Below are 11,002 nucleotides of genomic sequence, written 5' to 3' on the forward strand. Positions count from 1 at the left end.
CGCTGTAACCTGTGCTTTCCCTTGGCCTATAAAAGAGAAAGCAGGGCACCCCACTAAGGGACATCACACCGCATCAGATCAGATCACATCAAAACCACTAGCATCGAACCTCGAACACATAGCCGAGCAACGACCGAGCTCTTGGCACCTATTCGTTCTTTCCATCATAGACTTGGGACCTATCCCTCTCTCGCCCATTTGTAACCCCTACTACGAACTTTTCAGTCCTAGTAACATGAGCAACAGCAATGAACTAGACGTAGGGATATTGGGCCCAAACCAGTATAAACCTTGTGTCCTCTTAGCACACCATCTGAGCCAGACACGCAATATTAGAAATTTACTTGGTGTTTACTCGAAACACCGACAGTTAGCGCGCTAGGTAGGTGAAAGCTCTAGTTTGGTTTTGGTTAATTGATGAAACCCTAAGTGCTAACCTAGTTTATCAAAGTGATTATGAGATAGGTAGCACCACTCCAAGTGATGAAGCAATGGCGAAGATCATGACAATGGTGATGGCATGGTGATGGTCAAATGCTTCAACTTGGAAAAGAAAGAGAAAAACAAAAGGCTCAAGGCAAAGGTAAAAATTGTAGGAGCCATTTTGTTTCGGTGATGAAGACACTTAGCGAGTGTGATCACATTTAGGATAGATAGCCGTACTATTAAGAGGAGTGAAACTCGTATCGAAATGCGGTTATCAAAGTGCCACTAGATGCTCTAATTCATTGCATATGCATTTAGGATCTAGTGGAGTACTAACACCCTTGAAAATGTTTGTGAAAATATGCTAATACATGTGCACAAGGTGATACACTTGGTGGTTGGCACATTTGAGCAAGGGTGAAGGAGATAGAGTCGAAAAGGAGTTAGTCGCACTGGTTACAAAGTGACCGGACACGTCCGGTATGGTGACCGGACACATCCGGTATTTGGCGACGAACTCAGTGACCGAACGCGTCCGGTCGCCACACCGGACACGTCTGGTGTGATTCAGTAAACGTAGTGCTCGGCAGATCGGTTGATCAAACACTGGTAGCGTCCAGTCCGGTGTGACCGGACGCGTCCGGTCGTCCGTGGGTGCTTACTGGACTCGACCGGACGCTGAGGCTCAGCGTCCGGTCAGTTTTTAACTGACGCGTCCGATCGGCCCTAGAGGCTTACTAGACTCGACCGAACGCAGCGGCTGAGCATCCGGTCATTCATGTTTGTGCGTCCGGTCATCGGCAGAATGGGCCGCAATGGCTCGGTTGGTTTGAACTAGACACATGGCAGTCTAGGAGCTACCGGACACGTCCGGTAGGCTGACCGGATGCATCCGGCATTCACGGCTAGAGCGTTCGGTGCTGCGTCCGGTGCATTGTGACCGGAGCGTCCGGTCAATGCGCAGTCAGCCAAATATTTGAGCCAACGGCACTATTTCCTAGGGGCTTCTATTTAAGCCCCATGGCCGGCTCAAGCTCACTCTCTTGCACATTTTCATTGACATAGCAACCTTGTGAGCTTAGCCAAAGCCCTCCCACTCATCTCCATCATTGATCCATCATCTTTGTGAGATTGGGAGAGAATCCAAGTGTATTGCTTGAGTGATTGCATCTAGAGGCACTTGGTATTCGTGTTGCGCTATGGATTTTGCTTGTTACTCTTGGTGGTTGCCACCACCTAGATGGCTCGATGCAGCGGTGGAGGATCGGCATGAGTTGGTGATTGTTCGTGGCCGCCTCCGGTGATTGTGAGGGGAGTTGTACCTTCCCCGGCGGAGTGCCGAAAGGTAACTCTAGTAAATTGCTCGTGTCATTGAGTTACCTCACTTATGGGTAGGTTCTTGCGGTGTCCAATCATGTGGATGAGGTTTGTGAAACACCTCTTAGCCGCTGAACCACCAAGTGTTGGTCGACACAACGAGGACTAGCGTGTTGGCAAGCACGTGAACCTCGGGAGAAAAAACGGTTGTCTCTTGTCATTTGCATTCTCCTGGTGATTGGCTTAATCTTCATCTTATGATTGGTTCATCCCTCGACACGTCGGTATAATCATCTTACTCACTCTTTTATATTCTTGCAAACTAGTTGTGGCAAGCTCTTTAGTGTAACTAGAATTGAGAGCTTGATTTGTTATTTAAGTTCATCTAGTGGAGCTCTTTAGTGTAGCAAGATTGAGAGCTCTTAGTGAGTAGTATCATAGCAAAGTTGTGTGTCTAGTAATCATTGCAACTAGAATTGTTGGGTAGGTGGCTTGCAACCCTTGTAGAGCTAGAGCAAGTTTGCCTTTTGCCTTTTGTCATACTAATCAAATTGCTCTAGTTGTTTTGTAGATTTTTAAAGAGGCTATTCACCCCCCCCCCTCTAGCCATACTAGGACCTTTCAATAGGGGCCTTTTGCGCGTCTTAACATCCACACCAGGCCTCGGATGGCTAATCACAACGTCAGCTAGGTCCCGGTGTAAGGTTGAGATGGCGGACTAGAGGGGGGTTGAATAGTCTTTCCTAAAATTAATCGCGTCGGCTAACCGAAACAAGTGTGGAATTAAAACGATTGGTCTATCCAAAACTACACCCCTCTATCTATGTTCTCTAGCACCTTCCAAAGATACTAATTAAGCAACAAAGGTGTCGGGCTAGCTAGAGCTCACCTAACCAATTCTAGGAGCAAGGTCACACAAACCTATGCCACTAGTACTTTAAGCAACAAGAGAGCTCCTACACATGCTAGTAAGCAAAAGCACAAAGCCACCTAATGCTCACTAGCAATGCTCTATAACAAGGCAACCAATGCCAAATTAGAGAGCGCAAATACTTAGCTACACAAACTAAGCAAAGTGACTAACAAGGTTACACAAACCTAATTAGCTATGCAAGGGAGCTACTTCTATGCTACACAAGCAAGAAGGTAACTAGTAAGCTACACAAGCTAACTAGTTACAAGAGCAACTACACAAGCACAATGTATATGAAAGTAATTACAAGCTTGTGTAACGAGGATGCAAACCAATGGGAAGAACAAGGTTGACACGGTGATTTTTCTCTCGAGGTTCACATGCTTGCCAACACGCTAGTCCCCATTGTGTCGACCGCTCACTTGGTGGTTCGGCGGCTAATTGGCATCACCCGCCAAGCCCGCACATCGGGCACCACAAGAACCTACCCTAAGAGTGAGGGTAGCTCAATGACACGCTTTACTAAAGTTGCTCTTCGTGGCTCCCGCGGGGCGAGCACAATGCCCCTCACAAAGCACTTCTCTGGAGCGCCGCACAAGCTTCTTGCGGGCTTTGATGGAGACCACCACCAAGCCGTCTAGGAGGTGGCAACCTCCAAGAGTAACAAGCACCACCAGCTTATAACTCGATCACCTAGTGCCCCTCGATGCAACCTCACGATGCAATCACACTAGAATCGCTCACTCACATAATCGGATGATCACTATCAAGTATATGTGAGATGGAGGGCTCCCAAGCACTACCACACAAGCCACCAAGGCTCTAGTGTGCTTAGCTATCGGCCCAAGGCCGACCATGGCTTCTATTTATAACCCCACGAACAAATAGAGCCGTTACCCCTTCACTGGGCAAAAGTCGGGACGACCGGACGCTCCGGTCCTACTGACCGGACGTAGCTCCAGACGCACTGGTCGTGAATACCGAACGTGTCCGGTCACCATACCGGACGCGTCCAGTAGGTACCTGACCGCCACATGTCCCACCGTTGCCACCAATGGCTTTCTGATATGTCCGACCGGACGCACTATTCAAAACGACCAGATGCAGAGCCGCTGCGTCTAATTGAGTCCAGTAAGCCACCAGGGCTGATCGAACGCAACAGTTAGAAACTGACCAGACGTTGAGCCTCAGCGTCCGGTCGAGTATAGTAAGCATCCATGGACGACCGGACGCGTCTGGTCACTCCGGACCGGACACGGCCAGCGTCCGATCAACTGCCTCACCGAACACTGATTTTGCTGATTCACACCGGACATGTCCAATGTGTCGACCGGACGCGTCCAGTCGCTGAGTTCATCGTTAATACCAGACGCGTCTGGTCACCATACCAGACGTGTCCGGTCACTCTATGACTAGCGCGACTAACTCCTTTTCACTTCTAACTTCTTCACCCTTGCTCAAATGTGCTAACCACCAAATGTATCACCTTGTGCACATGTATTAGCATATTTTCACAAACATTTTCAAGGGATTTAGCCACTCAACTTGCCACGCCACTCAATCCTAGCGATGATGCAAAGTTAGATCACTCGAGTGGCACTAGATGACCGATATGCAAACAAGTTTGCCCCTCTTGATAGTACAGCTATTTATCCTAAACCTGGTCATAAACTTCTCTACACACCTATGATGGGTGAAATGAAATGCCCTAGGTTATACCTTTGCCTTGCGCATTCCATTCCATCTCCTCCAATGTCGATGCAACACATGCACCAATACGATCAATAATGATATGATCCACTTCATATCATCACGTGATCATATTGGTTCATCGATCTTGACTTCACTTGCTTTTCACCGTTGCCTTCATCCATCGGCGCCTAGTCTTGCTCAAGCTTCACCGCCATGCGGTCCATCGCTCCAAAGCCTCCGACTTGCCCTTCACGCTTACAACCGGTCCATCAAGCCAAGTCTCGTCTTGATCTTCTCCACCTTGATCACATGACTTAATGCCATGTCTCATGTGCAATGAGCTCCTTCATCATCACATGTGTGAGCTTTGCAACATCTCTAAGCCATTTTCACCTTCATGGCATATGTTGCTCACACATATATACCTGTGGACTAATCACCTGTGTATCTCACATAAACACAATTAGTCCACCTAGGTTGTCACTCAATTACCAAAACCACACAAGGACCTTTCACTCGGGCGCACACATGCTTTTGGAGACTTGGACTTCATCGCCACGACGGAAGGAGAGTTGGTGCAGGCTCCCGCCCCCATCCAACCTCTCCACTCCACCGGCCTCGGCGCAATCATCGAGGCGCTGGAGGAGCTGTAGCTGCAAGCACTCGAGGCCTATGCCATCGGAAGCAACTAGCTCCTCAACTTCGACTATGGGAGGCTAGAGCGCTAGCTCGGCGCCTTCCTAGGACCACAACCATCCTGAGAGGACTTGTGCCACCTCACTTTTTCATTCACCAACATCATGATGTGGCTTGCTAGAGGAGAGCCGCTCTCTCTATAATACCTCGTCTGGAGCGCCCCAATAGTGCTCCCATGTAGGCCGCACACCACGGTTCTAGTGCATGATTGTCTTGGCCCCCACCATGACGCCCACGACACCCTCGACGTCCACAGGCGTAATGCGCCTGCAGAACAACCCGATGAGGACGTGTCGATCCACTAGGCGTAGCAAGGCGGCAGGTCACGCACCGTGGTTCTGGTGCATGAGCGTCTCGGCCTCCATCACGACACACATGACATCCTCAACGCCCGCAGGTGTACCTATGGCAATGTGAGGGAGGGGGCTAGCTGCGGCTACCACCCAAGTCATGGTGAATGCTATGACAGCGGCAAGGACCGAAGCCTGAGCCCTGGCTTGCTGGGACCTTAGGCCTTTGGCCGACGCATCCTCAAGGGCAAGGCAAAGCGGGACGAGGACACCAGCGAAGGCGCCTCCAACCGTTCTAACAAGAAGAAGAACAAACAGCGGCACGAGGGCTCGCTCATGGCCACGGGCGACCATAAGGGAGACTAGAAACCCACCAAGGGTACCACGAACCACTTCGAGAGGCTGCTCGAAGGGCCATGCCTGAACCATGCTTTCCCTGTCGAGCACCTATACAAGGATTGTGGCCTCTTAAAGTGGTTCTTGTCCAGGGGCTTCAATAGGGAAGATCACATGAAGGAGACCAGCTAGATGAAGCACGCAACGTCGCCCTCCTCCGCTTGGCCAAGTACCAGCAAGCGTTGCGCCGGTACCACTGTGGCAGAACCGCCTAATCTAATGCCTCCTAGGAGCACTCGTCTTTCATTAGACACTAAGCACTCAAAGGAGAACACTAAATTACATGGTTCTGTCGGGCACATCTTGAGGGAGAACCCAAAAATCCACATTTTTCCATCAGGATCATAAATGAGAGAATAAAGCTTACATCATTCTTAAACCATTTCTTACATCACTTTTAATACAATATCAGATTATAATATTTATTGTTATAACAACGGAATGTAATCATATTATCAGAGTTATGAACAATTTAAGTTAACAACAGAATATAAACATGTGATCAGAATTACAGCGGAAATAAATAGCTATTCATGGCATGATAAAGCATTGATAAATAAACTATGACAACTGATTATAAATTTTCATTTATAAAAACATTTGGTAAGACTTATAAATAAAAACTATGATCGCAACATAAAGGAAATCCTCTATGAGCCAACCAGGAGGAATCCACACACAAAGGTCAACTCTAGCATCCACCTGTCACCTGCAACAGGGGGAAATAAAACCTTGAGTACTCAATTGTACTTAGTAAGACTTACCCGATAGGAGAAAGAAAATACTCCAATGATTATACAAGGCTATCTGGCTTATGGGTTTATTGCATCTGTAGGAAGCATTACTAAGCGTGCGTCCTTATATTCGATTTTTATTAACAGCCGCATTGGTTCATTAACTAACCATTCTATGTAAGCACCTGTGCTACTTTCAAGTTGGTGGTAAGCAATTAGATTTCCTTTTTTCTATCTTCCATCTTTTATCTTTCAGTTCTTACTATGATGCAAGACCACAGACAAGCCATATCAGAACGCCGGTGATTCGCGGATCAATGCCCCCAGCTGGGTACCCTAAAAACACACGCCCCGCTTATACCCCAGGCACAAGCTGGACCAACCCATCACCCTCCTATCCAGGGTGTCTAGGTCCCCATCCAAACTGGGACTCCAAGGCGCCGCACCTTAGTCCCGGACTCAGTGCGGTGTAAGGACCTCCTAACCCAAAAACCACCAAGACAGTCAGTTCAAAAAGAGCCAGATTCACGATAAGAGAGCAACAAGTCTTCTAAGTGCCCATACCCAAGTATGTGCTCGGTATAATAAGTCTGTGACTTGCCTAGAGCCTTATGCAACGGCCGGTCCTTAACCGACATAGACAGGGAAAGCAGTGTAACCAAGCCATGCCCCGCATCCATGGTGACACAACCTCTTATTCCCACCAATACCAAAACCATATCTCTGCCCGATCACCATTTTTCCTTTCCACCATTTATATTTTCCAAGTGATAATAATATAGTAATATATTTCCTATCTCTTGTGAGTGACAGCCAATCACTTGACTTCTACCGGAGTCCTGTAGCATAGCATTCAACACGATCCTGTAATACTAGTAAGACTCATAGGATAAATATATATATATATATATGCAAGTGGGTTTCATTCAACTCCTTAAAACTTAATGCACAAATATAATTTAAACTGCGGAAAAGTAGGGGTTATGCACTGGGGCTTGCCTGGGTAAGATATATATTAAAAGTTAGTATCTGCATCTTCAGATCATCCACCATCAACTGGATAGAAAGCCCATTGCATCATCTCCTGGAGAGAATACCATTACATCATCTTTGGATTCCCAATCATCCTTCAATTGATCCGTTGATCCATCATCGTACCTATATGATATGCATTGATGCAAATACATAGATATAAATAACCAACAACAGCCAAAACGCTTAGAAATCTGATCATGCCTCACAAGCTAACGAGATAACTCTAACGCTAGTCTACGTATCCATGTTGTCGAATAAGGCGTTACTTCCCAATAATTATTTTAGTTATACAAACCCAAGTTGTTTCTTTATCCTATTCTATCAATTTAATCTTTATTAGGAATAGGGCATCATTATCTATTTAGCAAACTAATTATTTTGGAGCTACAAAAATTACTTTGAGCACCTAATATTGCTAGGAGCCTACTATACAAATTTCAGATTCAACAATATTACCAATTTATCACAACAATTCCTACAAGTTTATATTTTTACAATATTAAGTATCTTAAATTAATTATATAGCTTCCAAGACTATTATCAGACTATGTGAACAAAATATACTAATAGGTAGATCATGATTTTAGAAACTTAATAAACTTAGTTTCACCATTTTTGGAAACCAACACAATTTTATATTGATATTACAAGTTTGCTTCAACATTCAATTAGAAAATACCTCAAAATGAAAAAGGGGCCGGCGGCAACTAACTGGCCCAGCAGCCCAGCACGGACGGACGCACGGCGGATGACCCAGGCCATGGCCCAAAGGCGCGGTGATTGCTACCTAGCCAGTAGGCCCATGCACGGTGCAAGCGCGGCCTAGGCGCGGCGGTAGGCCGGCCCAGCGCGCGGCGAATGGCCCAGGCACAGCAGGGCAAGCCGACGCAACACGGACGAGCCCAAACCGACTAGGCGGTTTAGCAAAAAGGACCCTGCGTTTACCTCTATTCAACTCGAGATCCACAAGCGCTATTTATATGAGTCGTCCAATTTGCACCCAGCAGATTGCCTATGTAGGGAGGAGCCGGTGCCGGTAGCGTGAGAGGAGAAGCGAGGAGGGGTGCCGGTGCTCGCATGGGGACAATGCGAAATGGCAGTGGCAGCTCTGCTTTCGGCTTAAGGTGCACGAGGGTAGTAGCAGCAACGAGTGCGGCCAAGGTCGGAAGGACGAGAGCGGGGCCGACAAGGAAGCAAGCGCACGTGGGTGGCCGACCAAGGCATGCGTAGGGCAGTGCCAGTGAGGGCAGCACGACAAAGTCATTAGCTTAATGGGACAATGGAGGCAGAGCGGTAAGGTGTAGCATGGCCGTTAGCTACGCGCCTATACGCGCACAGAACATGAAAAGACATGGCGAGGGCAGAGGCAGAACCACGTGCACCTATTTCAGACGCCTGTCGCAGTGGATCAGTTCAGATGCGGTTGGATGGGAGGCTTTGCAATGCAGAGAAATGCAGAGCCATGACGAGAACGAGATGGTGAATAATTGCCATGCAATGAGTACTCTGTACATCAGGAAAAATAAACGAAGCTGTTGCGCTCTCTCTCTTGTCAGTCCATGCTTATCAAAATAAACCCATGAGTATATGTATATATATATATATATATATATATATATATATATATATATATATCGTTCTATTTATTAATGGATTTTATTTTATTTATAAAAGTTGCTTTTCATGCTTAATCTAACAGAACAAACCGTTCGCTAGCATCGTCGTTCGGTATTCCTAAATATCTTTACGCACTGAGTAACTTAACTTGGGCTTTTATTTGAGTCCACAAAACCTAGTCACACGGGATTCGCTTATCGCATCAAGTACATTTTAAATAAAAAATTCTAAGAAACTCATTTCAAAAATTTTACTTAGGCCTAAATCACGGTGTTAAACAAGATCGTAACACTAGAGGTGTTACAACCAACCCTCCTTAAAAAGAATCTCATCCTGAGATTCTAAGCAAGAATCAGAAGAGGGGAAACACGATTACATTACGTAGATCAGGGATTATATGAAAGATTACACGACTTCAAATGCTAACCACATAGAGATTAGGAATACATGTTTAAGAGCAACCTCATACAATCAAAACTTAATTCAAAAGTTGAGATAGTACCAAAAGTTGGTGTAGGTCCAATAGATCTAGAAACAGTCGACTGAAAAGTCAAACATCATGAATCCTAAGGCCAAACTACCCAAGGGAACTTGAACTTCTTCAACGAACCAAATCCTTTCTTCTTCTCAATTTACACCATCACCTCAGACTGATGAACTTAGCTCCACAATGGCGATTGGATTTCATAGCTCTACTCTGAATGCTAGGGGAATGGGGATGAAGAAGAAGAGCAAGGACCAAGGGTATTTTTATAGAGGTGAACGGAGGTGGGTTGCAACACACCAGAAGCGGATGCGATGGGGATGGGATACATAGACGGTTCATGCTATGGGGATAAACACGGCCGTGGTGTGCTCCCTACACAAGCGAGCGCATGGGAAATAAAGAAGAGGAGATAAGAGGGTGTGCTCGATGAGGGAGGCGTGTGGGCAGTCATGTCACCAAAAGAAGAAAGAAAGGAGAGGGAAGGGGGTCTGGTATGAGGGATGAGGCGTGAGAGTCGAGAGCAGACCGGATGCTAGAAAAAAGGAAAAGCGCACAGTGCACAAGGACGGCGAGTGTGGCACGATGCCACGGTCATGCAAGAACAGGGTGCTAAAGGGCCCAACATAGACGGCGTCCGTAGGGCACATAGCAAAAATAACCTAGCATGCGTAGCACAGTCAATTAAACACAGGGTTTGGGACATGACGTCCACTCAGGCTTTTACAATTACTCCCGACTATCCACTACTAACTTTCCATACTACTCTTCTTTCCTTTCCTTGTCCACCATGTGTACCAACCTCTGTGTGAACTGAGAGCATGACATACACACTTCCTCCTTTTTTATTACTCTGAGAAAACACTTCTACATCAACCCATTGTGGATTTCCCGTTTGAACACCTAAATATTTTCAAGGAGAATATTTTGTAGCAAAAGCGGTATGGCAGTGCAACTTGGTAAAGGTACTTGGTCAACAACCTCGATACCAGCGTGTGCCGAGCAGCATCACCATGTGGTGGCTGTTCCACAGGGAGCCCTCGGTTTCGTCGTGGCACCATAAGCTATTAACCCAACAACTATCACCAACTTACACGCCATGAAGGCGGTGGGGTCATAGACCACCGAATAGGGGAGTATTGCAAGGGAAGATTCAAACAACAAGGGTTCCCTTCACAACAAGGGATAAGGAATTCAAATCCAATGGCGGATTTGTTTTAAAGAGATTCAAGTGTTCTACTGGGACATCCATAATTAGTCGATATAGTGTCCTATGTTATCCAATCATGGCTGGTCTGCTGGTATCTGAATGACAACTTCTCTTGTAACCCACTTAATATCACCCTTGAAAACTTTAAGCTCGTCTAACAAAACTTAAGGGTAGGTGGACGCAATAAACACA

This window comes from Miscanthus floridulus, chromosome 2, assembly GCF_019320115.1.
Source record: "Miscanthus floridulus cultivar M001 chromosome 2, ASM1932011v1, whole genome shotgun sequence".
Classification (NCBI taxonomy): domain Eukaryota; kingdom Viridiplantae; phylum Streptophyta; class Magnoliopsida; order Poales; family Poaceae; genus Miscanthus; species Miscanthus floridulus.